Source organism: Lathamus discolor, chromosome 4 (assembly GCF_037157495.1).
Source record: "Lathamus discolor isolate bLatDis1 chromosome 4, bLatDis1.hap1, whole genome shotgun sequence".
NCBI lineage: Eukaryota > Metazoa > Chordata > Aves > Psittaciformes > Psittacidae > Lathamus > Lathamus discolor.
The window spans coordinates 15,339,441-15,364,712 of record NC_088887.1 but is presented as its reverse complement, the minus strand read 5'-3'; the positions used below and the strand labels follow the sequence as shown (position 1 = coordinate 15,364,712).

The following is a 25,272-nucleotide window of genomic DNA, read 5'->3' as shown; positions in this document are numbered from 1 at the left end:
ATTTAGAGGCTACCATGTAATCTTTTGAAAAATTCTTAAGCTCTTGAAAAGCTTAGGTCTGATTTGTACACTTCCCTGAGATCCATAACCATAGCTAAAATGGTAGCAAGATTCTAGCTCTAAATGCCCCAAAAGGAGAAGGGGTCAATTCTTTGAATTTTGAACGTTCTTCTTTCAAAGACTGAAGCCATGAGAGGAACTAAAAAAACCCAAACCAAACAACAAAAACCACCCCACAAACCATAGGAGCTGTTTACAACATTGAAATGCATCCCACACTGTTAGATCAATTGACTGTAATGGTAGAAATCTTTTATAGAGAAGCCTGCAACAGCCCTGCTAAGACAAGTTACTGATACAACAGGGCTGGAGTATATTTTCTTTTAAGTGCTTCAACAGGAAAACCCTAAGTGTCCTGAAAGCAAAGGACAATCAATAACTCATCAGACACGATGTAAAATGGAACTAATGTTCAATCAATTAGGTACCATAACATGAAAGTACCAATTAGAAATAAAAATATTTTAAGTAATTAAGCAACCTTTTAAAAGCATTTGAGGATGGGAACTATTCTGTTTTCACAAGTGGTATATTCTGACAAGAAACACTTGTCAATAGCTGCCAGAGATGCATGGCTTCAGATGTTAAACTGGGTTATTTCCACAAATAGCACCTCAGTATAAGAAGTCTAGCATATTGAGTTCATTTAGATCAGTGAAAAAATTGTCATCTTCATTTAAATACATATCTGGGGTTCCTGTTTTTCACAGACCTGCATGCATGAGAAATAGAATGAAGATAGAAGGTAAGATCTGTTATTGTTGCTGGTTTGCTTTCCCCTTTTAACGAAAAATCTCTCAGAATCTCTAGGGAATAAAAGATAGAATTTAACCACTTTATGTACTTTCTCTATTGGATAATCTGTGGTCACATGCTGTATTAATTTATTATCACCTAAATGTGGGTTAACAAGAAATTTTTTATTGCTTTGGTGTAACAAGAAAAAAATATTACCTTTATTGAAAGAGTATGATCTGTGGGTGAAGTGCATAATTTACTGGAAAGTCATTACAGTTGGTTGAAAATATTCTCTCCAAATTTGTAGCAGAAAAATGAGTCTTTTCAAAGTCTGGAGGTTTGGGATTTTTGTTTGTTTTTTCTAACATTGACTCTCTGTGGATAGCTTTGGTTTTATTTTATATTAAGAATGCACAGTGATAAACCTGAATATTTTGCTTTTACATTAAAATGCTTTCATTTAATTGAGTTGCCACAAAGACCTACCACAACTGTGACATTTTTGCCTTGTCTTCATCTTTCCTTACTGAGAAAATTACTTACTGAAATTCAAATATTAGGAAAAAAAATATCCTGTGAATTGATCTAGAAGAAAAGAACTAGACTGCATCTGCTTAGGCCAGCCAAGTCCACCATGAATGGAAGGTTTCTGTTCATTAAAAAATGCAAGGTGATGTTTAAGTTCACAATTTACTACAGCTACACTAACATTAATTGTGATTCTGTGTGCAAGACTTATGGTAAATGTCTTATTTACAGAATAGAGCTTCTGTAAGCACGGAAAAGACTGAGTGACACATTCCTATGCATTGCTAGAATTCTACAATGTTGTTAAGCCATTGTGGGCAGCATCTCTCTCACAGAAAGGGACAATGAGAACTGAACTCCAGTTTAGCAATTTTGGAGCACCTCAAAGATTTGATTTTGAAAGGGAAGAACTGAGTCCTAGTCTGCAGTTATGAGAGAGGAAATGGAAGGGCAGTAATAATCACTTTTGGATTTTGTCTTTCTGACTGGACACCTATCCTGTCCATATGGAAGGAAATCCAAAGCAGACTGGGAGTGTCCTGTGCCTTGAAATAAGGCCATTGCTGGGAGGTGAGTGATAGGGGTCAGTATCCCCATGGTAATCGGAGCATCAGACTACGGTCTTCAACTTGTACGGTGAATGTTTTACTAGCTAAAATGTCAAGACAAACTTTGTTTCTTGTCAACAATAGTGGGTGTTCTGGGTTCAGCAGTAGCAGTTATTTTTCTCCTTCTTAGTAGCTGGTACAGTGCTGTGTTTTGATTTTTTGTCCTGGGAACAGTGCTGGTAACACCGACGTTTTTAGTTGCTGCTCAAATATTTGGTCTGGCCAAGGACTTTCTGAGCCTCATGCTCTGCCAGGGAGGAGGGGAAGCTGGGAGGAAGCAGAGACAGGACACCCGACCCAAACTAACCAAAGAGGTATTCCATACCACAGCACATCATGCCCAGGGAGGCAACGGAGAGTTACCCCGGAAGGGCGAGTTCACTGCAGGGTTGGAGGAGGTATCGGTCGGTGCTTGGCTGGGGGGAGTGGGGCGAGTTATTGATCTGCTGTTTTTGAGGTGTTGTATTCTTTCCTCTTGTTATTTCTTTTATCATTACTATTATTGGTGGTAGCAGCAGTGATTTGTGTTATACCTTAGTTACTAAACTGTTCTTATCTCAGGCCGGGGAGTTGCATTCTTTTCGATTCTCCTCTCCGTCCCTCCAGGAGCAGCGGGAGGGCAAGAAGTGGGGGGAGTGAGTGAACGAGGTTTGTGGTTGGGTTTAAACCACGTCAGCTGTCAACATATGTGAGATCCTTCATAAGTTGTTTCCTCAGGTATTTTTCTTTTCCTGATGGACTGCATAAGAAGCCTATATCCTATAACATTACAATGCTTGGATAGTGTTTGAGAACGTTTGCTGTTTCTCAGCCAGAAAATACATTTTTGTGTGTTATGAAGTAAGGAAGATTGAGTAATTTCAATAATCTCAAAAGATACTTAAAATCTTGTATTGAAGACAGTGGAGGTTTTCTTCAGAGGGGGCTGTCAAAATAGAAGCTTCCTTAGATGTGTTTACTACTGCATAGGAGAGGAGGTGTCAAATAGCCAGGGAGTTCTGATAGCTGTGGTTTAGTTTTGGAAAGCATCAGAAGTATCATTTCAATTTATCTTTTTTTCCCTGGGCTTGAAGAAATGTTGTTGCCCAGTGAACCTTCCTTCCTGAAGCTATCTTTTCTGAAACACTGCTTATCCCAGAATGTAGATTTGGGTTACATTTATTTAAAAGGGGCAATGCGTGGCATATGGCTACTGTTCCATATATAGAATATTACCTTCAGCAGTGTTAACATTCCAGCTGCAGAGATCACTCATGTATATGCATAGTCCTCCAGGAACAGAAAAGGTAGGATTATTGTGTGTGTCTGAAAGTCTTAATTAACAGATTTCAGCAGGGTGAATGGTAGGTAAAACTTATTACAAGCATCGCTTTAGTAGCATATCTGTGAAAAGGCAGGTTATATAGGAGGTGGACTGTATAATTATAATGGTCTGAAATGAAAAATGTTATCCACTATTTATTAGGCAGAGATATACAACGTATTTTTTTGAGCAAGATGAATACAGAGCTGCACTAGACTTCAGCCTGCCTGGAAGCAAAATTTGGACTTTCTTTTCTTCTTCTGATCCACTTGAATGAATGCAGTCAATAGCAGAAAATATGAGCTTTTTGAACAGGTGAAGTGCAGGAAGGCATTTAATTAAATTAAAGCTCAGAAAATGTTAAACCCATGAAAGAAATACTTTTTATAGGTTCCATGCAGTTTGCTTGCATTGGTTCTTGGGTGAATTTCAGATATAGTCTATGATCAAGTGTACCAGACTAATAAACAGACATATTTGTTGTTTGATTTGCAGTCAGTGCCAGCTGCAGTAACTCTCAAGTGCTTGTGAACAACTCACTTGAAGATTACCTTGTCAAACTTGCCAAATTCCTACAACTTGTATAACTGAAATTGAGCATTGGCAAGTCTGTTGCAGCCATTATTGTGGGAGGTCTGTGACACTACCCTGCTCCATTCCTTTTGTTGCAAGCTGTATAAGCATCATCCCTTCCAATCAGAAGAGCAGGATTAGCAGACTCAATATCACTAGTTGGGATTTATTGCCAGACAGGGTAAACCTGGCTGCCAGATGGGCCATTAGAAGGACAAATAGAATTCACCTTTTGGCTACCAAGGGTTGTCAGTGAAAAAGGGCTAGTTGTGTGCTGAAGGTTGTTATCTCACTGCTGACAAGAATAGTGCTTATTCAAGATCTTTTTTTAAGCAGATGATGTGCCCATGGTGATAGGAAGCCCACAGCTGTGTGGACATGCTGGATGTTTCGTCTTTTTCTCACTATGGAACTCTTGAACTGGAAGCCTGAATTCCCTCCTATTTTCTGGTAGTTACTGATTTTTCTTTCTCTTACCTTTCTCCTTTACCCAGTGATCAGAAGCATGATTTTGGAAGAAGGTCCTACCAAGAACCTTTCCAAAAGGCCAATTCCAGAGGCAGGAGCCCTTCCCCAGCATATTTCTTACTCACTGGTCACTTTTATCATTTGATTCCTTCTTCAGTGCTATGTGCAGATAACCAAGAGCGTAGGAATTTGACATTAGGGTAAGACAGTGTATGTGGGTGGACCATGCCCACAGATCACCAAGTGATATATATTTATAGATTCAGTGTGGTCCAAGGTGTATATGAGTGTGTTCTGTTATACGATTCAAGGTTTTCCACTTTAAGGTTGCGCTTGAAGTTTTCCCTGCCTGCATTCCAGCTCTATCTCCTTTTGGACAGTGCAGACTCCCATGGAACTGTCCTGAAGAGCACTGTCAGGGATGCCGCAATAAAATTTGCTTTGGAGTACACAGCTTAAGTGTCTTTCACCCAGTATTTTTGCACCTGACTGTATAATGGAATTCAGATTTTTAATTAATTGTTTCTTACCTTTTAGACATTTCGTCTGTTCTTTCTCTGGTGTGTTATTTGAAATCCCTACTTAGTTATGTGTTGTTTGCTGCTTTGTCATGTTTTAATGAAATGGTATTCTGCATGTGGTACTGCACAGCTGATTGCTACATTTATCTAGGCTTCAGTTTTGGAGTGGCTTGTAGGTACACCCTGGAGTTCCAAGTATCATGTATGTATGAAAGCATTAGGTCAAGGCAAATTGTTTTGAAATAGTATACAAATAATGATCCTGAAAACAATGCTTCACTGGATTTATCTGTGCATGTGACAACTGTGCTAAAATAATCTAAGAGTGCTCCTTTGAGTGAAGTTACTGCTCTCAACACTCCTGACAAACAAAGCAATTTCTTTCTTTAGTAGCACATACTCCTGGTTTATTGTGTCTCATTCTTGGAAGCAGGAATGGGTTTTGAGGGCATGACACCTCAATGAGATCCTGTAGTGCATATGACACAGTGACAAATGACTAGCTGCAGCATAGAATATGACAGGGACCGTGGCACTGTTGCATGGCCAGAACTGCTTAAAACTAAAACACAAAAACTTTCACTGGAAACAAACAGTAGTATTGTCTTTAGAGAGAGAGTTAGAAATCTTCAGGGGGACTCTCAATTCTTGAAAGTCATATGCAACCCTTTTCACACCACCCTACTTCTTCCCACCCCAAGAGCAAATCTAATTTTCTGCATAAAACATGCTTCTTTATATTGGTACAGTTGATTTTTAGGCCACATATTATAAATGTAATGAAGAGAAGCATTGCTGATGAAGTTGGAAAACAGGAGTCTATGCTGGCATTTGTGGAACATCACTGCAAATAGGCATATGTGAAGATTTACTGTTTATAGCAGCGGTAAGCTATGATGCTGTGTCTCTGACTCATGGGAGCTATACATTGTGTTCTTTAATGCTCATTAGTGTTGTAGGAGGCTCAGATTTTAAAGGGTTTGCCTACGTAGGTTGTCAGTTGGTGATGAACATAATTGGTGCAGTGAATCTTCCTGACAGCTCACAATCATTATTTTCAGAATATCAACAGAAAAGCTGTAATGCATGGTTTGTAGTATCTAGCTGGTGGTTTCTGCAGTGGTGGGCTTTGTTTTGCAGCCATATCTACCACACCAAAGCAATTTTCTATTCTCTCACCTTCTGTGGCATTCTCCATCTAAAATCTGTTCATATTACATACTGCCAAAGCTATGGGATTCACTAAAATTGCATGGATTTAGCTAAATCTATGATTTGGCGACATTTTAAATTACGAATTTCATAGCTGCAGTGTCTCACTATAGAAACCAAAAGTTTAATTACACAAAAGCAATGCTAATTAGGGAGGATAATACTAGGGCAATAGATTAAATAAATACGACATGGAAAAGTAATTCTGTGTGCTGACTACTACCAAATGCTCATGGAGTTTTCCATTTTCCCTTGGTGATCTGTGATAGGATTCACTTCTTGCTTTCAGAGCCACGGCTCTGCATTCAGTTGTCCCCAAGCAGCCAGAGCACTTCTCAGCACCCATGGTGGTTCTCCCTTGTGTTTTTACGCTGGGGCATGAGCTCATCATCTGCTGTCAGCTGTGAGCCCCACAAACAGCTCTGTGCACGAAGACCTCCTTCAATATCTAATCAGAGCTCTTATGGGCCAATCTCACAGCTCCTTGAACTTGTGCAGTGCTTGAGCATGGGCACTTGGCTCCAATATTAGGCACTGGGAGAGGCTGAGCAGGCTGGCCATGCAGAAGGCCAGAGACAAGACCATGTCCTCAGGTACACTCTTCTTGCTGAAGAAGAGGCTGTTGAGGCAGGTTTCTCCTGCAGACAGCAGCACAGCCCCTGTGCCAGCTTGTCCAGGTATGGTCATCAGGAGGTTCATCAGAGGTTCAAGACATGGGTGGAAAAGTCTGTGCCCACCAGCGCGGAGTTGTTTAAAAAGTACTCAGACATGTGACATGTTGCTCTTACTGCATTGATTTTATTTCACATCTGGAAATAACATATAAGATTATAATTTGTTTATGTGAACTAGAAAAGAAGAACAATTTCTTGCTTTCATTTAACAGTGAAAAAGTCCAAATCTATTTTTGGATAAATGAAGACTCCTTGGTTGTTGAACTCCAGCAAAGACAGAGGGCACAGTTCTAGGTTAGCTGAACTCTGAGAACTCACATTCTGTGCTATCCCCCTAGTTTTTATCAGACTCAGCACCCTGTGAATCCACTTATCCTGGATTCATGGACATCCTGCAAGCCAACAATGGCTGCTCAGCAAGCAAAATCTGTTCTTTAGGAATTATGGCCACCTTATGAATACAGTGACCCAGAACCGCCTATTCAAAACAAAACTGCCATACTTTCAGAAAGACGAGAACAAAGCATGACAAAAAGAGGGTGCATTGTCATGGGGAAAAAAATCATTACCCTCCAACCCTCAACAGATGTACTCTTATGCAAAAGCAAAATAGGCCACAACGAAAATACCAGACTGTGAAAAAGCTGGACATATAAAATATATAAAATACAAAATATTATGGACAGTTTGCAGACCCATCAATAATTTCATCAATTCTAGTCTGCTGGATTTTACATTGATTCACAGGCTTGGCATACAATTTTTAGGTCTCAATACAGCATGCCATTAAAGCAATAACAGTGCACATTGCTGACTTGAAAGATATTTCAGTAGGGATAGCAGATACCTGAGAGAACATTCTTAGGTTGTATAATTTCTTGTGGCTTTAATGCATTTTAGTTCTGCTGATTTACATCTGCTGAGAATCTAGTCTGTGGGAATTCCTCAATGCTTAGCACTATCATTCTGACACCTGCCAAAATGTCAGTGGGAAAATGGACCATGAAAATATCACTCCTTGATAGAAATGAATGTAATTTTAAGATCACTCATTTGTGTGAGCCAGATTCTGTTCTCATCGTAATAGAACTTTTAAATACCTGTTTCGACACCAGGATAAATGGCTGAGCATTAACTACTGCAAATGAATGCAGAACTATAAAATTTCAGTGTGATAATTTATTTCTTAATTTACTGTTAGTATAGAACCAATCTTCTATTGAAGAAGACTGTTGGCTATTGGGTGCTATATATTTGACAGGTAGAAGTAAAATCTGTATTCCTGAGAATGCTGCCTTATGATGACTTTTATCATCATTTAAAATACCTCACAAAAGGCATTCATTCATTATTATCTTTATTTTATAGCCAAAGAATGGGATGTTTAGAAAGGCAAAGAGACTTTTTCAAGAAAGTCAGTGGTGGGACATAAAATATTGTTAAAATGACAATGATATTTTATTATAAATGTAATTTTATAAAATGACAAAATTCCATTGCCTTCATGGAGGCCAAAAATTTCTTTGGAGTCTTAGATATATAACCCACATGTCTTGTTCAGCACCTTATTCACAAGGACATGTGTTCTTAATTTTTTGCTTTGCATGGAGCATACCTTTTAATAATAATCTCATAACATCCCTGGGACTGCAACCAATAAATTCATTAAAAATCAGGGTTAGAATTTGAGTTTATCTGTTTTCTGTAAGAATAGAACACTTACAGACCACATAACCTCAGGTCTTCATAATCAACCACTGGTTCGAGGACAGCTGTTTGAGAGAGACATGCTGAAGTTTACTACTTTGCAGTAGCTTAATAACACGTTTTAGGTATCCTTAAAGAGTCCTAAGCAGTTCTTGGCCTTTGTTCATGATTTTCTTTTCCCCCTGGTAAAGTGGTTGTTGATTGTGCCACATGGATCATTTCTTTGTACACACTAACCTGTAAGCATCCATGGTCACATACGGATGTGCAAATATGGAGCTGTAGACAGCCCTAAACTTCGGTGACTATGCAAGATGAGACCTGGAAATGGTAAGACAGTATGGTCAGCACTACTGACAATGAATGCAATGTACTATGGCCAATCCCTGTAAAATCTTCACAGAATGAGGCAGGATTTCATGGGAAAAATGGGGAAACTTTGGAGGCATACATTTGAAGGACTTCTCACCATAGCACTGTAGACAGCACAAGAGGTAATGCAAATGTAACTAGCTAAAGATGGCAAAAGCTTGCTTGGAAATTATTGTTAGCTGCTTGTTGTTTCAGGGGTTTTGAATAGTTCTTCAATCTGGTACTTGTAAACAGCATTAGCTTACTTACTGCCGATTGATTATGCCTTACAACATGCTTTTCTTATCTGAGTCATTTTGACTTTCTGAACCGTTCTAATGGCATCCATAATAGTGTCTGTTCAGGAGGGTTTTATTCTGGGTATCTCACTGTGAGAGTGGTGAGACACTGAAACAGGTTGCCCAAAGAAGTGGTAAATGCCCCATCACTGGCAGTGTTCAAGTCCAGGCTGGACAGAGCCTTGGGTGACATGGTCTAGTGTGAGGTGTTCCTGCCCATGGCAGGGGCGTTGGAGCTAGATGGTCTGAAGGTCCTTTCTAATCCAAACCATTCTATGATTCTATGATCTCAGTCTGGAGTTTCACCATTGTAAGTTTTTTTCCTCAGTAGAATTGTCAATGAAGAGGCCTCAGTTAAACAAACAGACAAAGAACCAAACCGAACCAAACAAACAAAAAAAATACACTTCTGGAACTTACTCTGTGTAATGAAAGAGATATAATAAAAATGTGCCACAGCCAGTCATTTTGTTAAGAAACAGAAGAGTATTATTTCTACAGTAAAATGACACAATTAGTGGGGAAAGTCACATATCCAACCATAGCCAGGCGGTGTATATTGATTGAACAATGATAACCCACTGATGATCTGCAGCTACTTCTCTCAAAATATGGAAGATTTGGCCATTAGAGTCTTCTAGTTGAGGCCAGTTATTCAATGGCATGATAGAAGGTGGGAATGTACTCTTTGGGCTCTCTTTGGACCTACTTTCTCACCCTCCTTGCTACTTTAATTTTCCTTTTCACTGGGGCTTTTACTGCTTCTCTTCCTTCCATTGTGGATGTGTCTGCCAGGTTTAGCATCATGCAGCTAAAACCAAATCAATAAACCCAGCAGGAACTAGCTGAGTAAACCTGGAGTAACTGACATTTCTGTATGACATTTCTATATGAAAGTTTACATGAGGTATGGTGATCACATCCACAGATGTATAAAGCTATGTAGCTCTTTTGAGGATCCATACAGAATTTCACTCAGTATCAGTTACAAACTGAGCATTGTCTATGTTTTCTGTATTCTTTTTATAGCTAAGATAACATGAAAGTGGTTTAAGCTCTTCTGTCCCTGTGCACCTTCAACCTTTATAAGTAAATAATAAGGAATAAGGGAGGCACACAGAGAATTCATTGTAAGTAAATTTTATGTGTGTGTTTATACTTCCTTAGAAAGTTATAACTATATTTTTTGTTGTAAATTGAGGAAAATTGATACTAGGTCAGTTAGACACAATCCTTAAATGAGTTGCTTTATATAGTGCTATAGTTTACATACTACCTGTGCTCTGTGTAGCTGATTTCTTGAAGTATGCACTAAGTTGTGTATTTATCAGAAAGCATATACAAAAAAATCTCTTGTTAATGGCATTGAACTTTGATACACTCCAAACATCATCTTGATTCTTTTACTCTATTAAATATATTTTCTAGTAAATTATTTCTGTAAACGATGTATCACATAAAGTATGTGGGGTGTTTTCACCAGAGACTGAATCAATTTTCAGCCCTTAGTGACTTGATGTTATGTTTATTATATTCTAATAATGTGACTGCTTGTATTTAATTTGCTTGTAATCAAGTTTGATTTGTTTGAATTAAGTTTTTTGGTATCTTTTTATTACCACTGGTTAGAAATTTTCTTATTAATGAATTGTTTTCCAGTGATTTTGTTTTGGTTTTTTTTTAAGTGGGGTTAGTCTTCTTGATTTTCTATGTATGTATAAATAAATTCTGTCATTTAATATACAATGTATATTAAAAATAATTACACTGAGGTCAATGGCTTATTACATGGAGGGGAAGGGTAGATTTCACAGTTAAGAAAACACAGTTCTGTTGTCACCAGAAGATGTGTTCCAACATCTTTTACAAGAGGGAGGCTGTTCAAACTGATTTTAATTTGATGACTATTTCGTTTGGACTTTTTTGACAGATATATATTGATTTCTTTTTATTTTAGCTTCTTCTCTCTTAAATATATAAGCAATGTCATGTGATGCCTATTTTTCAACAATTTAGAGTAGTACAATACATAGACCAAAATTAAAATCCAAAATCACAAATGTTTGCAAAAACTTCAGAAATAATCTGATTCCAGCAGAGTTTCAGCCTTTTCCCATAGGGCTCCTCATCAGCAATATTCATAGAATATATAAACACTTCACCTTAAGTAGGGAGGAAGCAATAATCCCTGGTCAATTGGTCCACAGTCATCGCTGCACTATAAACAGCTGGTGGTGAATAACTATCATCCTTTCTGAGAATTGTAGCATACACAGAACACAATGCTTGCCAACTGTTGTGTGTATCCCTTTTTTAAAATAGAAAATAAGCATTTTCAGGTATAGTGATGTATTTCTGTGCTTATAAACAGGTTCTTATATTAAAAAGGAAAGTAAAATGTAGAAACAAAATGGATTAAAGGTCAGTAAATATTCTGGCAACTCAATTTTAGAAGGACACGTAAAATAATTATTTAAGACATGGGAAGGAATAGCAAATCAGAAATAAAGCAACTTTTATCTAAGGATGTGGGAGAGGTGGAGAAAATAAAAATACCTAATGGCATCTTTAGAGCCGCAAGGAAAAAAGGGAAAAAATAAAAAAAAAAGTTATCTGTAAGAATAAAAATATTAATACTTTTTATTATAGATAATAAATAAAATATAAAAATATTTGATTGCTATTATGACAAAATTATCTAACTAATAGTAAAACTTTAGGGGCCCAGTTCACCCAGGTTAAGCTATTTAGTGTCATTTGAGATTGTAAATGCCTAAGTAATAGGCTTTAATGGCTAAGACAAGCCTCACCTGGGACTACCACACACACCCCTACCCATGGGCCCATTTCAGCTCAGGCCAGGGCTCTAATCTTACTCTACTGATGCTGTTCTTGTTCATGTCCCCTCCTGACTGAGCTCTGGCTCTGACTCTTGTCTTTGACTGGTGCTCACTGAGCTGTTGGTGGCGCATGTTACTGTAAGTACATGGCTCTGCCCGTCTTGATCAGGTATTGAGCCCCTTTGGAGGGGTACCACTTGTGCTGGGGTCACCCTTGGCTCCTGGCCTGTTCTTCTGTCATGGAGCAGTCCTGCTGTTACTGATTCCTGACAGGGAGGTCTTAGTTACTGCTTGACCCATGCAGTTGTCTCAGATGTGACACTGGACTTACAGATGATCTATGCCTTTTCATAGCAGTTGCTAGAGGCAAGATGGGATAACTGACAGTATCTCAACCAGCTAGAGATGCTGGTGTGGAAAGAGTTGATTTGGCCCCAAGCTGTGGTATTTTCAGAAACTTTTACTTTGAGATTGGTCACTGTTGTGACTGAATACTTATTATGCCCCTTAAGCAGAATGCTGGTCTTCATTCGATTTCCATTAATATAGAACTAAATTCATTATTCTGCATTCATGACTTTTTGCAAGTGTTGTATTTCCTGTTTGAATGTTTCTTCTCTTACAATTGGATCTTTGTGGGTTTTTTTAGTTGGTTCAGAACTAAAAGAGAAGAATGTTGCTGTATTTCACTGGAACAGTGGAAGGCATTTAAGCCAAAGCAAAATCTAGTTAAGACAAAATTTGCTCCTGATATCAATTATCTACTCTGGACTTGCATTACATTTGTTGTTGGTCTTTTTTTAAACATTTAGGTGGCCAAGCTTTAAGTTTTGTTTCTCTTTTGATGTTTTTTTAATTCAGAAGACTATCTTCAAGAGTAAAATTTTAGGACATTGGTATAAGTCTGTTTGATTTTTAGATTGATTCAGAAAAAGTGTCACAAAGGTGTATTTGATTTGCTTCTAGTTTGTGTGCTTCATGGACAATGAGTGTAATAGGTCTGTCTGGGACTCAGTGCTACCTTTGCTTTATTTGCTGAAACAATTTCAGAAAGGTGACTAACTCAAGATAGAAAGGAAGGTGATAAGCTTCCCACCATTGATACAATTTTTAGCATTCTTAATCCACTCACTTTTTTTTTTAGCTGGGATATTTATATCCTTCTCATGGTGATGAACAGGAATTTCTCAAGCAACTATATGTGTAATTATATATACAATTTTATCCCTTTCCATATAATGATAAAATATCTTGAGAAGAAATCAATGTTTCCCTCTTTCTATAACTGCATTACGTTTAATAGGTTGCTTTTCTTAGTTGTTATGTGATACCAATGAGACTCAAGCAAAAATGTCTTTGTTTATCGCTTCCCAACAGTAAAATCAGCTTCAAATATGCTTTTCTAGTTCAATTTTAATGTCACTTATTTGGTGTTTACTTCTCCCAGTTTTTTCACAGCCTCAGGTATAAGTTAAACTACTTTGAAGAGCTGTTTATTGGCAGGGATTTTTCAGCCATTTTAGATAAGTAGCTACTATTCTCATATGCATGAAATATTGCCTCCAAGAGAATATAGATTGCTAGACAGACAAAGTTCATTACTCCTTGACCAAACCTCCCTGAAACTGGAGGAAAAAACTTTTCACACTTTCCATAAAAGCATTTTACTCACTAGGACAGGTACTATCATTAATCACCTCTTTCCTGCCATGTCTGTCCCTGCAGTCCACAGGGACAGTAGCTGTATGGTATTGAAGTGTAAAAACATCTCATTTTGAACCTTCTCTAATGTATCATCTTTTAAATCTTTCTGCTGCCTTTGTCTATGCTCCTTGCTGTTTGTCTACATTTTTAAAGTATGCTGCCCAAAAGACAGACGCAAGGAAGTGTCAGGAAATGAAGAATAGAATAGCAAGCTTGTGCACTTTACATGAGATGAACACTTAATAGGTCGCAGAATGAGATTTTCTCACTTATTTCCAAAATGTCATGCCACGCAAATAGCATAATATGTAAATCTGAAATGTTTGCTCTCTACTTGGAGCTACATCTTATAAATTATCAATAAGGACTGAACCCAGAGTAGATCTCTGCAGAAGCGTTTGATGTCAAACTGAGAATACTTACCAAGGGATTGCCTGCACACAATGTTTTGATTAGGGTTTTTTGCTTTTCTATTTTTCCTTTTTTTGTACCTGTACACATGGTGGATAATAATTTCATCTTCACCATGTTTTCCTAGTTTTTTTGAGAATGTCAGTCAGAGCAGTTTATGACTTCTTCTTCCTTATTCACTTACCCTGTCAAAGAGGGAAATTCAGTTGGCTTAATGTAGTTTGTTTCTTGTCACTTTGTTATCATTGCAAGTCTTTGTAAATAGATTGTTTAATCTTTCTAAAGAAAATGCATCTTTCTGAATTCTGAAATGAGGCAGACAGGTCTATAATTTTCCTCCTTTAAAAGTTAAAGACTAAGTTTTGTCTTCTACTGGCTTGTGATACATCATCTACACTCCAAGTCATGTGAAATAATCACTAATGTCTTGGAGATTGCTTTTACTACTATTTGAAATTCTTGAAGAAGTAGCACCGGTTACTTCAGTGCTTCCATCTTATTCAAATATTGTTAATCTCTCCATAAATAGGCGAATGCTGGCTATAAATGACCATTTAACTTCTATTTTCAATAGTATGAATGTCAGGAATATATGATTGAGGAAATGGAGACTGAGTATTTAAAAAGTGTAGGGAGGAAATAATTTAGAATTTAAGGAGTTGCTAGCTAATTAAATTCTAAATCATAAAAGACTTATAAACCAAGGTCATATGCAAAAAGTTAGCTTTAAAAAAATATAAGTATCACCAGTCTGAATGAACCTTCATTAATAGTTGTATATTGGTCCTTAAGTTATTTTATAGTTATTCTATGTTCAGCGACAGATTTAGTTTTGCCAACTTAGCTTGCCTCTGTCTACTAGAAGGAAGTGCAGCAGGAGGGCCAGGAGACCTCCTTGGATGGATAAGGAGCTGCTGAAGAAAATTCAAAGGAAAAAAGAGGCTTATAAAAAGTGGAAGCAAGGTCAGGCGGCCTGGGTAGAGTACAGGGATGTTGTCCGGGAAGCTAGGGACCAGGTTAGGAAGGCTAAGGCCCAGTTAGAATTAAACTTAGCCAGGGATGTTAAGTATAACAGGAAGGGATTCTACAGGTACGTAGCAAACAAAAAACAGACTAGGGACAACATAGGCCCCCTGAGGAAGCTTTCGGGAGAACTGGCTGCACAGGATTTGGAGAAGGCTGAGGTTCTGAATGACTTCTTTGCCTCGGTCTTCCCTGGCAAAGGCTCTGACTGCAACACCCAGTACTTAGAAGGCAGATGCAGGGACTTTGAGAATGAAGACCTTGGGCCCACTGTAGGAGAGGATCTGGTTCGAGACCATCTTAAAAATCTGAACGCACACAAGTCCGTGGGACCTGATGGAATCCATCCGCGGGTCCTGAAGGAGCTGGCGAATGAAGTTGCTAAGCCACTGGCCATCGTATTTGAAAAATCATGACAGTCAGGTGAAGTTCCTGACGACTGGAAAAAGGGAAATATAACCCCCATTTTCAAGAAGGGGAAAATGGAAGACCCGGGGAATTACAGACCAGCCAGTCTCACCTCTGTGCCTGGCAAAATCTTGGAGCAGATTCTCCTGGAAGGCATGCTAAGGCACATGAAAAACAACAAGGTGCTTGCTGACAGCCAGCATGGCTTCACCAAGGGGAAATCCTGCCTGACCAATTTGGTGGCCTTCTATGATGGGGCTACAGAATTGATGGATAAGGGTAAAGCAGTTGACGTCATCTACCTGGACTTGTGCAAAGCGTTTGACACTGTCCCACACAACATCCTTCTCTCTAAATGAGAGAGATATCAATTTGATGGATGGACCACTCGGTGGATAAAGAACTGGCTGGACGGCCGCACACAAAGAGTTGTGGTCAATGGCTCGATGTCCACCTGGAGACCAGCAACGAGTGGTGTCCCTCAGGGATCGGTGTTGGGACCGGTCTTGTATAACATCTTCGTCGCTGACATGGACAGTGGGATTGAGCGCGCCCTCAGCAAGTTTGCCGATGACACCAAGCTGTGTGGCCCGTTTCATATGCTGGAGGGAAGGGATGCCATCCAGAGGGACCTTGACATGCTTGTGAGGTGGGCTGATGCCAACCTTATGAAGTTCAACCACGACAAGTGCAAGGTCCTACACCTGGGTCGGAGCAATCCCAGGCACAGCTACAGACTGGGCAGAGAAGAGATTCAGAGCAGCCCTGCAGAGAAGGACTTGGGGGTTCTGGTCGATGAGAAAATGAACATGAGCCAGCAGTGTGCGCTCGCAGCCCAGAAAGCCAACCGTATCCTGGGCTGCATCAAAAGGAGTGTGACCAGCAGGTCGAAGGAGGTGATCCTGCCCCTCTACTCTGCTCTTGTGAGACCTCACTTGGAGCATTGTGTGCAGTTCTGGTGCCCTCAACATAAAAAGGACATGGAACTGCTGGAACAAGTCCAGAGGAGGGCCACGAGGATGATCAGCAGACTGGAGCATCTCCCGTATGAAGATAGGCTGAGGAAGTTGGGGCTGTTCAGCCTGGAGAAGAGAAGGCTGAGTGGAGACCTCATAGCAGCCTTCCAGCACCTGAAGGGGCCTATAGGGATGCTGGGGAGGAACTCTTCGTCAGGGACTGTAGTGACAGGACAAGGGGTAACAGGATAAAACTTAACCGGGGAAGTTTAGATTGGATATAAGGAGGAAGTTCTTTACTGTTAGGGTGGTGAGACACTGGAATGGGTTGCCCAGGGAGGTTGTGAGTGCTCCATCCCTGGCAGTGTTCAAGGCCAGGTTGGATGAAGCCTGGGGTGGGATGGTTTAGTGTGAGGTGTCTCTGCCCATGGCAGGGTGGTTGGAACTAGATGATCTTGAGGTCCTTTCCAACCCTAACTATTCTATGATTCTACACAGAAACACCAGCTGGACTCATACTCAAGAAGTATTCAAGCTATAGATTTTTAGAATCACTTTGCACAATTCAGTCTAGGAAAAAAATTAGAGAATATTGTATCCAATTAACTGAGAATTAAATAACATCTTGCCATTTGTATATAATTTCTTTACTGCATTAATTTCTGTACGCTTTTTCCTACTTTTGTAATGATTTTAAATCTAAAAGGATAAGATGCTTAGTTTGAAATTCCAACTAATTAAAGGAATTCTGTATTTTTTTTTTTCTTGCCAGAAGAGAACAATTTGAAAGCAAGCAAGATTACACTAGGGAATGCAATAGCCTCTAGCATATTTGATAGTGCATTTAAGTCCAGCATTGAGTTTAAGAGTTTTATAAGATCTTACCTAATGCATTATATTCTTAAGGTTTTATTTAAGGTCTAATTATATCTAAATTGTGAAGTGAACGGAATAAAATACAAGTTGCAAGAAGGAAAAATCTTGTGCAAAGTTACGAAACAGAATAAATAAACTAGAGATCCTGCTCAATGCAATACATGTTTTAAACACATACACAGGAAGATATTCTTAAAGGTCACAGATTATATTAAACTGCAAGTTACCTTTAGATTAAAATGTTGATTATAATGAAAGGGATTGTAAATGTCATTTAAATTGTTCTTTTCTTTAAGGGTTCTCTTGCTTTCTTCTTTCTTGTTAATTACTGTGTGCTAGCAGAAAAGAAGCCTCTGCTACAGCTGCATAATTGGTGACATATAGCAATACACTGTATAGACAGCAGTAGTTAAACACCCTTTTTAATGTATTTATGCATACTTTGAAAATATGCCGCATGACCAAATGCAGTCTTGACTCCCTAGTCTTACAATGGAACTGTTACAGGCCAGACACAGGTCATTTGTCAAATGACTCTTTCAAGGATATTTCTGAGAGGGTGCTAATTTAGGCATCTGAACAAATATGAATGCATAAGATAGTCATAGGCTTTCTAGCTGCAGTTATAGCAAATGTAAAAAGTATATGTCCTACAAAATACATCAAATTTTTGGGGAAGTAAATTAAGTTTAGGATGTGAAACTTATGTATTTCACGTCATAGACCTATTAAGTGTTTTTAACATTTCTGTGCATTTGATATCTGTTATTAATTATGAGCTCCACTTTCCAGCATAAAAGGAAAGTTATTAAATATCACAAATGAGGCTTCCTAAAGTTACTTAAGGTAGGCTGGAGATTAGAATGAAAGATTAATAATTAAACACAACCTAGTTGTGTTGGGATGTTATGAGAGAGCTGACATTCCAGCTTGTCAGGAGAAGATCTATGGTTTTGCTTGTTATAAAATAAAAGGGACCACAGCATGGGAGGAGAAAGGAAGCTCTTAATGAACAGAATCACTGTAGCGTGATATGGGATAATCCACCCAGGGTCTGCCCAATGCTGCACAAAAGTGGGGTTCCCAACATCTAAAGGGACATAACGTGCACTTCCTATCAAACAGGCATTTTATTATTACATTTGTCAGGCCTTTTTTTTTGAGTTCCAGAAAGAACCCCACTCCACCTCTCTTTTTCTCCCCTTTATTTTCCATCCTAGTGCAAAACACCAGTCCCTGAATTCAGTTCAACATGTGAAACTTTGGCTTGTATATATAGCTTCCAAACTACTTTACACTAAAAGTGTTATCTCATTTTGCCTAAATAACCAGATCCTGTTTCCACTAAAATGAATAGGAAACTAGTTGTAAATAATGCATTTAGATTTCTTTTTTATTTAATTCCTTAGAAGAAATGCATAGGCAAATGTGACAGCTAAAACAAATTTAAGATGCCAAGGTTTTGTTTGTTTTACATTATTTTACATTGTATTTTTTAAAATTAAGAAATCAATGAAGGATACAGCCAATATGGTGTTTCTGTAAAAACAAAAATCTCATCTGTACAATAATTAGAATATAGATAGATGTTCCAGATGGTACACATGCAAAAAAAGTTTAGCTGTATACCAGATGGTATTATGACCATACATAAAGCTACAGGATAATCATTGTAATATTGTGACATTCATATTACGTGAATAAATACTGTTTTCCTGAGAAAAAGGTAAAATCATCAGTAAATTAAACCATGCAAGACAGATGTGGCACTTAGCCAGGAACTGCTGTCCTAAAGGAACAGCAATATTAAAGTAGAGGCTTTATTTCTTTAATTTGTTCCCCTTATGAAAAAGAGGTAATTTTAATTTGTCTAAAATATGCTTTACATAATTAATCTTTGCATAAGCTACTTTAAAGAATCTGCACTATAGGTATTTTAGCTGTAAATAGACAAAATAAAACAAAGGAAACCCCACAAAACCAACCACCTCCTTTCTCCTCCCCAAGCAAATCTCAAAATAGATAATGATACATCTTCAGGCTAGAAGGCATAGCTACATCATCCAGTCTCATCTCCATATATCACTTACAACATTACATAGAGCATTCCCATTGATAAAAGCAACTTGTCTGGATGCTCCAGAAAAATGAGCAGTTGTGAACTGAAGACATCCAGAACCATAAGGATCCTTTGCTTTCTTAAGCAGCTTATTCCGATAACATATTTATTAGAGGTCTAATAAAAAAAACAAACAGACAAACAAAAAAAAAAAAAAACCAAAAAAACCCTGATTTCTCAGTTGAATTGTCTGTTTCCAAAGTCTTATTCTTGCTATATCTTTCCTCACTGTATTTGCTTTCTGTACTGTCTTCTAAGGGTAATTGCATGCAGTACACAAGTCGCCTATCTTTCTTTTGAAGCTGAAAAAAAGCTCAGCTTCTGATATTACTCATTGTTAGAAATTGCCTCCTCATCGCAAAACCTTATTTCTAGACTCCTAATCTTCATTTGGATGGTCTAGTTCACAGATCAGTCCATTTCACTTTGCATGAATTTTTCTGTCCGCAGTTATCTTTCTCTTAGTTTCTAGCATCTACTGACAGTTTCAGGAACGGCTGTTCATCCTGATTTGATGAGTAATGTGGCTCTAATATTGATCTATGTGGAATGCTCTTAAACTGCATATACTCCTAGCATCAGGAAAAGGATTTTTGTTTATAGTGTTTTTCTCCGGCATCTAGATCCGTTACCTTTATGGCTACATCTGCTGTGCTTTTTAGCAGTTAAAACAGTTGCACAGATAGCATAACTTTCCGTAATAGTTGCCACGTTCTTGTACTGTTAGAGCATGGTGGTAAATGATGAGTCTCACATAAAAAGTGGGAATAGTTCAGCCCAGATTTTAGTCTCAGTTATTTCATGCTGCTTTACATTCAGGTCTGTTATGTCCAAGGCACCTGGTATGTTCAGAAGTGATTTTCAAAGTCTGAATTCACCGAAAGAAAAATAATAGCATGTATAAACAGCTCTACTTGTTAATGTTTCATTTGCACAGAAAGATAACTTTTTAGATTTTTTTTTCCAACTACGTATTATTAGTACCTGTCAAATGTTTACAAGCAGTAATGATACATTCATTAGGATATCAAAATGAAACATATCTGCTTATCATTTTGGGGGAACCTGAGACAGTGATTTGCCTGCAACAATGCTTGTAATATATGGGCTGATTCATTTTCTGGTAGTTCAGAGTTGATGTGGAGTTGACCTACACAGGCATGTAAAAGTCTATGGAACACTGATGATGCTTTGAATGCTTATAATTTGGAAACTTGAATCTGAAGGAGAAAACATATGATTTTTCAAGTACCAGAATGGAGATAAAATATAATGGGAGACTTTTGTATATAGTAGAGACAATACTCATAAATATACTGAAGGAGGGCTACAGACATGATAACAACAGCCAGAAAATAACCATCTTTCTTTTCCTATGGTATTTGAACTACTTCCAGGCACAGAGATCATTTACTTTAGGCACATGAAAATGTCTTGGATATCTACAAAAGAAAAATTTTGTATGTATGTATGAGTTATACCACAAAGAATTATGCCTCAGCTTTGCTGAGTTCCATGATCTGAGCACCCATATGCTGTAGCCTAATAAGCATAAGATTCAAGAAATTCATTTGATGTGAATGTGTTATTTTGATTTAGGAAAAGAATAAATAAAACCTCATTAGTGAAGACACATGCAAAATAGATCATGCGTTTGAAAGAGCAGCAATGGGAAAAGTTGACCCAGTCCTGTTTTGTGAACCTTAAATAAATATATGCCTATCTTCTGTGATTAATAGCATCTTAGTGCTTTGTCTACTCAGAGATAATTCCATATGGCTGTATACTGGTACTTGCACCTTCTGTACTTTCACAGATAAACACCAGAAAAGAAGAAAAAAGCCCAAAACACACAAAACAAGCAAATAAGCAAAACCTCAACTTTGTTTTGTGTAGGTTCACAGGCATTCAAAACTGTAGTCTTGCCTGGTTGAGACTTTCTGTTTTCTTGATTCTGCCCACTTTTGATCCCTTTGATCAAAAGAATTGGCTGTATGCTACATTTTTGTCTTGGCTTCCTTTACTTTTAGGACATAGTAAACTCTCATGAGCAAAAGTTCAGATGTTCAATGAGGAAAGTATAATTTATTTTGTTTAGTTTAACTTGTTGCAGGAGAGGTTTTCAATGTATTTTTCCCTGTAGTTAATGCAGTTATAGTTGAAATCTGTTCTTTTTTGGACTGATGAAAAAATGGAAATCTGATCAAGTATGTCTTCTATCTCAATGGTCTATGTGTGCAAAACTTAACTCAGTGCTAATATCTCACCAGATTTCCCAGATGGATCTGGGTGGAACTAAAGATTTAGTGTAAAATGGGGATAGTTAGCTAGTGGTTTCCAGAAGCAGCAGAAAAATTATCTTCAGAAAGAGATATTTGAAGATTCATTAGAAATACCTTTAATGTTGAGCTATTATTTAGAGAATTACTGACAAACTGAAGTCCGGTATTGCTGTTAAGTGAAAAAACAGTGAAGAAAAAAAAAAAACCAATGTGAATTTTACCTAGAATGGGTTATCTCTGGAGCCATAGGCCAGCTGTCATTCCTTATTGAAAAGAAAAATGTACCGGAAATGTAGCAGTGGCTATTCAAACCTTAACAAGTGTTACACAGCACAGTCTGGGTTTGTTTGTGGTTTAGGGTTTGGTGTTGGTTGGTTTGTTTGTTTGTTTGTTTGTTTTGGGGGGGGGGGGGAGATGAAGGGAGTGTTTGTTTTCTTTTTTGTTTGTTTTTTGTTGTTTGTTTTTTTAAACAAAGATATTATGAAAAACATCTTTCTCATGTTTTGGTTATCCTTGTGATCTCTGTGACAGTGCCACACTGGATCACGTATCCCTCTTTAAATGAAGACATAACACATCATAAATGAGAAGCGGGAGACACCTTTGCACTATAAAGTAATTAGCACTACTCCCATTCCTGCATCCTTGGTGAACACTGTTTTTCCCTTATGAGAGCAGAGGAGTACTTAGTTGTGCCTAGGCTAGTACAGCTGGGCTTTGCAGGCCCTGGAGGGAAAGGAGCCGATTTCCAGCTAGGCAGCTGCACATCATTCCGAAGAATAATTGAGCAGTTTTGCTACCCATTTAAGCTGAGCAGGCTCAAGAGTTTACTGAGGCACTCAGACAGATGTCAGATGTAACTTCTGTGTGTATGGACACACATCAGACAATATAGGATACTCTTGATTTCTAACTGAAAGTGAATTGTCAGTAACATTTTAAGAACAGTAAGTGCAATGTATTGTTAGTATGAGATCTGGAAACTTGAATCTGAGGCCACTTACAGTAATAAGTGTGATCTCAATGAGCGGTATGATGGGAACTGCATTCTAGTACTCTATTGTAAAGGGGACAATGGAGTATGAGCCAATGGAATTTTTTTTTCATTATTTATGTAGAAGTTTAGCTTCAACATTTTTCTTTCAGTCAAATAACAGTAAATATTTGTGAGGCAAAACACTTCAATTCTTCCTAAGTAAATGGACTTGAAATAAGGGCCAGACATATTTCATTTAAGCTATGGAGTAATTAAAGTCTTAACATCTTATAAAAAGAAAAAGTAATTACTGTTTTGAGTGAGCTTGACATTTACAAAACTTCTTGTAAATGGTTGTGAATTGAAAGACTTGTCAGAGTGACTTTTTTTTCCCTTCTGAATGATTTATTTGTATAAATTGGTGTTTTCTTATCAAATCAAAGGTTTTATTCCCTGTCAAGATCATATGAATCTCAAATTGAGGTCCATGAACTATACTTGTTTTCTCAGAGGTAAACTGAAGGCATATGCATTTATGAAAAGCACAGTTTCTAGGATCTTCTACACACTCTGACACAGTCACATCAGACTGTCTAGAGTGAAACATATGTACTCTGCTCTTGGACAGAGCCTAAAGTTGCTTGTCCTTTTGTCACTGACTGATGTCTGATGGAAACAAGTGGAATGTGTATTAGCACATTTTATCAATCAAGATTTATAGGTTCACCTATAAACAAGAGGTTAAATATAAACCTATAAGAGGTTGTCATGGTTTAAGCCCAGCCAGTAACTCAGAACCTCGCAGCCGCTCACTCACTCACCCCAGTCTTCCTCCCCCACTCCTGGAAGGATGGGGAGGAGAATGGAAAAATGTAACTCCCACGGGCTGAGATAAGAACAGCCCAGTAACTAAGGTATAACACAAACCACTGCTGCTGCCACCAATGATAATAATGATAAGGGAAATCACAAGGGAAGGGAATACAACTGCTCACCACCCACCAACCAGTACTCAGCCTGACCCAAGCAGCAATCTAACCCTTCTGGGTAACTCCTCCCAGTTTCTATACTGGGCATGATGTGCTGTGTTGTGGAATACCCCTTTGGTCAGTTTGGGTCAGGTGCCCTGTCTCTGCTTCCTCCCGGCTTCCCCTCCTCCCTGGCAGAGCATGAGGCTCAGAAAGTCCTTGTTCAAAGTAAACATTACTAAGCAACAACTAAAAACATTGGTGTTACCAGCGCTGTTGCCAGGCTGAAAGTCAAAACCACAGCACTGCATCAGCTACTAAGAAGGAGGAAAATGACTGCTACTGCTGAACCCAGGACAATGTTCTTTTGAACCTCTCAATCTATGGCAAGCTATTTGAAAAGAGAGAAATTTTGGTTCATGGTATTGAGAGAAAAAAGTAAAATTATTGCAGTACTTACCAAACCTCATTAGCTAAATAAGGAGCAGACTCATCTCAATTCTCTTTGTAGACATCAAGAAGGAGGTTAATTAAATGGGAGATGTACTAAAACCCCAATAAGTTAAAACTCAACTTTTGTGTAAATATAGCATTTTAACTATTTAAAGCCTACAAATAGAATACAATATTTATATTTTCCTATCGCTTCACTTTAAACTCATTGACTTGGAATCATTACAAGTAGCCTAACACCCCCCACCCCCCACCCCCCCCCTGCACACCCCCCCCCCAAAAAAAAACCCCATAACTGTCTAGACAATGTAAAATAAATAAAATGCCATGTAACTACCAGAAGGTGAACGCTAGAAATCCAGCTTCCACTTTGAGGTCATTTAGACACTACTACAATACTATTGATTTTAACTTCTGAAACATCTGTGCTCCTGACTGTTCTTCTAAGCAGTGCGTTTTGAGGTGTCTTTAACATAGTTGAGAATCTTACTGAAAAAGCCATTTTCTGAAGCATCAGATGAGCATTTAATATTTAGAAAAAAATCCCTTCCAGCTTTTATGTGATTCTGAATTAATTATTAACTGCTGAAATAATCTCTTTCAGTTAAAGATTCTGTGTAGTATACAAATAGTGGGGTTTCTATCAAAAAATAAACACTAACATGAAAATTTTTATGTTCCAAGAAGAAAATATTTTTATTCCAGAGACTGTGCACACACGCTCATTAGAAGATACAGCAATAGACTGTCCTTCCTAAGGACATTAGTGAGACATAACATTGACTTTTGTACGCAGTCAAACAAGTTACTACAGCAGAGCTGCTTGCAAGAGGATGTGCATTAGGCTAAATATTTGGTTTGGGGTTTTTTTATTGTTTTTCTTTTTCCTCATTGAGAAACCATTGTACTAGAGAGTCAAGGGTAAAAGTGAGAAAGAAGGGTAATAGAAAAAGACGACATAGGTCTTTACTAGTTAAGTAGCTTAGGAGAATTGCCTTAAGCAAGTATCTTTGGGTCATCATGGTTCACCAGAGTACAGCAGTTCTTGGGTAGCTATAGGAATGACTGTAACTGCAGTATATTATTTAAGCAAATATATCTGTTCTTGAAGGTATCATCTGTGTAAGCGTTCGCATATTCTGTAAAGCTACATGGTTCAGAGGTCTTTTCATACAGAACAGTACTACAGTGAGAACATCTTACAAGATCTGGTA

General features: G+C 38.1%; 1 long non-coding RNA gene across 1 annotated transcript in view; it reads left to right on the top strand.

The window, feature by feature from the left end:
* The first annotated feature begins 11,949 nt into the window (after positions 1 to 11,949).
* Positions 11,950 to 25,272, top strand: part of LOC136012569 (uncharacterized) — a 38,677-nt gene continuing 25,354 nt past the window's right edge. Inside the window, exon 1 of the long non-coding RNA XR_010611825.1 lies at positions 11,950 to 12,020. This is a non-coding gene — a long non-coding RNA (uncharacterized LOC136012569). The remainder of the gene's footprint in view (positions 12,021 to 25,272) is intronic.